General features: G+C 32.9%; 1 non-coding gene across 1 annotated transcript; it reads left to right on the top strand.

Moving 5' to 3' along the window:
• The first annotated feature begins 719 nt into the window (after window positions 1-719).
• On the top strand, window positions 720-826 carry LOC113776628. The gene has a single exon (XR_003469116.1). It is a non-coding gene; the product is annotated as a small nucleolar RNA R71 (small nucleolar RNA).
• Window positions 827-4,150: the final 3,324 nt, after the last annotated feature.

Below are 4,150 nucleotides of genomic sequence, written 5' to 3'. Positions count from 1 at the left end.
AAATAATTAATTGAGCCAAAATTAGGGATTTTAAAATGATAAAAATTTTCGAGTCCTCACAGGTGATTTGATCAATTTGGACCTCTATATTTCTATATATCTCAGTCAATTGTTTCAATCACCTCTCTAGTCGTTCGAACCTTTCTGAAGTGCCTTTGGCTAACTTTTCCACCGCTATCTCCCAACCCGATTTAGTATCCACTTGTGATTGTTTTGGTTAGAATTTCTGTAGATTAGCCGGCCTTTGAGGATTGTCTTGATCTTTCCACCCAAAATTTGGATAATTTCTCTATCCCGGATTTTAAGTATTCAAGTATCGATTATTTTGATCATTCCTATTATAATTATTAACAAATTGAGCTTGTTCAAGATCAACTCACTCATTAGTCTGATGATCACCTCCGCATATGGAATAACAAGCTACATGAATATTAGATGAACTTAAACCACATCTGATTTGTCTACTTAATACTTTTATCATCTTACTCATTTGGACACTAAGTATATTAATGGTATCCATTTTGATCATATTTGTTCGGTGCCTTGGATTACCTCTTTCATTAGGCTATTGATAATTGTTTGCCATCATTTCCTCTATCAAATCTTGAGTTTCTTGGGGTGATTTTGCCATCAATGCTTCACCTGCGACTGCATCAATAGCCGTTTTAATAGAAAAGGATAAACCATTATAGAAAGTTTGTACAATTAGCCAATCGGGAAGTTCATGGTGCGGACATTTTCAAAATAAATCTCTAAACCTTTCTCATGCTTCATATAATGATTCACCATCTAATTGACTAAAACTAGTAATGTCCATTCCAAGTTTAGCTGTTTTGTCCGGTGGAAAATATTTATTCAAGAATGCCCTAGACAAATCATCCCAAGTAGTGAAAGTATTAGGGGCATGAGAGTTAGCCAAATTTTAGCTTTATTTCGTAAGGAAAATGGGAACAACCTTAGCAATATAGCATCCTCACTAACTCCATTCATTTTAATAGCATCATATATCTCTAAAAATGTGACTAAATGTGCATTTGGATCCTCTATGGCATTATCTCCAAATTGAGATTGTTGAACCATTTGAATAAGTGATGGTTTAGTCTCAAAATTGTTAGCGTTTACTGTCAGCCGTGCTATACTTGCTTAAGATGCTTGGGTTCCTGGTAAAGCAAAATCCATAAGAACTAGCCTATTTGCTTCATTTTCTGCCATTTCATCTTCGAAAGGTAGCTCTATAACGATTCCCGCTATTCGTTGTTGCACCTCTTCTTCTTCTTGTTGTGGTATACGCTTTCTTTGTCTACGTAGTGTCCTTTCAATTTTCGAATTGAAAGGTGTGACTACCCGTAAAATTCGATGCATACACTACAAACAAAAATAAAAGAGATTATGTAGTAATTATTTCACAAAAACAAATAAATATTCAAACTTAAATATAAATAAGTTTAACTAACTAATATAGAAAATATCTAAATTAATAAAGTTTGCTAGGCCCTAATATTGCTGCTCCCCAACAATGGTGCCAAAAATTTGATGAATTTTTTATATGAGTACAAATTTAATTTCTAAAATATCTATTTTAACTGCAAGTATATAGGTCAATTTAGAAGTTTAGGATAAATATCGGGTTGATCCCACATGGAGCAACTTTACAAGTACTAAGATCTTACTTACTCTATTATTTAAAGTAATAATCAATTAAAACAAGAGAAATGATAATTACTACTAACTAGTCTTGATTAGATAACTTGCAAGATAACAATGGAGAAAATTCACTAAATACTCGAGTCTAGGGATGTAGATTCCACTTATGACATCAAATATACAAATAAATAGATTTACCTCTTGTTACAACTGTTGTTTAACTAGAAATTCATTTCCAATATTACCAATTCTCATTCTCATGATGAAATGGCCTAAACTAAACAAGTTTTCCCTATACTCATGGTGAACAACTAGATCTACTCTTGTTTTCTTCATGAAATGTAAGGTTAATTCACTTAAATGTATCTCTATTCTCATGAGTCTACTACTTAAGCTCTATTTATGTTGTTCTGTCATTATTACCAACTTTTATTGAATAATAACAACTCTAAACTTGTTATTGGTGATCAAACAACAACAAATGATAAGCATATATAAATAGACAAGTTAATGTAAGATGTAACAAGTGTAAATCATATTCACTTCATATCAAGTAGTCATAAATTTCATCCAGTCCCTAGATCTAAGAACTTAGCTACTCATATGATAAATGACAAGAAAGAACATAGTTTCATTGCATGAACATATATTGAATCACAAATAAAAAGATAGATAAAGAAAACTTAGCCAAGAAGTGAAGAATCTCCCAATGATCTTCTATTTCTTCAACAAAATGAGTTGTACAATGAAATTTCCAATTGTTCTCACCAAGTTCTAGCTAGAGAGAACAAAATAAGACTAAAGCTAAGTTTTAATGCTAAAATCTAATGAGAACCCTTCTAATGTTCTCATCTCTCTTTCTTATGATTCTTACATCTCTAGTGTTAAGAGAGTCAAAAGTGATTTTTTAGACAAGACATAAAACTCATTTTCTCTTCCAAAAGGTCCCTTGAACATGTGCGGTCGAAATTCTTGTCTGGAGTAGAGCTAAAAAGTAGTGTGAAAATAGAGCAAGTGGCTGAGCAAGTTACAGAATTCTGGCTACAATATGTGACTTCAGCTCGCGTATTCATGAGGTCGCATTTTCATTTTTGTGAATTTGGCACAATTTCAACTACTATTTTCTTGATGATGGAGGCCGAACTAACTCTTATGCAAAAAATTAAAGTTGTAACCCATTCAATTAACTTTTCAATTCTTTAAGAATAATCCAATTTGGAGTTTTGTGGACTGAGAAATCACCAAAATACCCTCAAATGGTCAGAGCTCTATTTAGCTTTCGACCATGCAAATGCACTTCTGTATTTCGACTTTTTGACAAGGAAAACTACTGAACTGGACTTTGATGTCTTCTTACCAAATATAGATATATCTCTTAAATTCAAAATGGTGTAAGAATCTCTTCAATCCATTGATATAGATGTACCTCAAGATATAGCCAAAATACCATAATGTGTCAAAGCTAGAAAACTTGCATTTCTTCCTTTGATTACTTTGCACTCCATGTCTTCTTTTTATCACTTCAAACCATCATCAATCATCCAATTATCTTCTCAATTCATGCCATTTGATGATTGAATCATTAAATCTACAAAAATATGAAGTTTTCACCATTGAAATCCATAGAAATGTAATTTTTACCACTTAAACCACAAAGTATATATTTTCACTAAAATCCTAGTTAATGAGCTATAAAACTAAATAAAACACACCAAAACTAACTAATAAAATATACTTAAAACATGTAAAATATGCACGTATCATGGACGTATGTCCAAATGATCTTCAATGTGCTGCAGGCAAATATTTATTCTGCCTAACTGATACTCAATTTCGTCCAAGCGATAAAAAAGTCTCTGCCAGTTGGATTGAGGTGGATACAAAGAAGGAGGAGGTGGTGGAGCAATAGTGGAGGGACCAGCCTGATCTCGACCATGTCATGCCTTTGATCGTCACTCCCGAATCGGCTGAGAAATGACTATCACATCGATGCCCATGTTTTGTTTCTTCAGAGTTGAAAATTTAGCGCTATCATATACCACTGGCTTAACTTGTTGTGATGTTCTCCCCCGTTGACGTCGTGGCATAGGTTGAGGCAAAGGTGATCATTTCTCTTCTTCGTTTTCCTCAACTTTTTCGCTTACTTCCATCCCTTCGGTCTCTTCACTGCTAGAAGGAAAGGGTTCACTAGCCACCGGTCTTTTACCTCTCACCATGGTATCTAATAAAGAAAAATATAATTATTTCTTAAACTAAGGCAAAAAGATGCATATATCATATATTATACATCACAAATTGCTAGAAAATTGCCCAAACTAACCAAAATCACCAAATTCATAGGCAATTAATAAGATCAATTTAGTGATTTTTAGTAGCAATCATGCTTATAACAATCACAAATTGCCAACAATAGAGAATATTTAGCCATAAACATGATTAGGCAAAATTCATCCCGAAAATCACAAAAACTATCAAAATTACTCTTAATCAACAATGTACATGCTAA

This window comes from Coffea eugenioides, chromosome 6 (assembly GCF_003713205.1).
Source record: "Coffea eugenioides isolate CCC68of chromosome 6, Ceug_1.0, whole genome shotgun sequence".
Lineage (NCBI taxonomy): Eukaryota > Viridiplantae > Streptophyta > Magnoliopsida > Gentianales > Rubiaceae > Coffea > Coffea eugenioides.
This window is presented reverse-complemented; position numbering and strand designations above follow the sequence as displayed.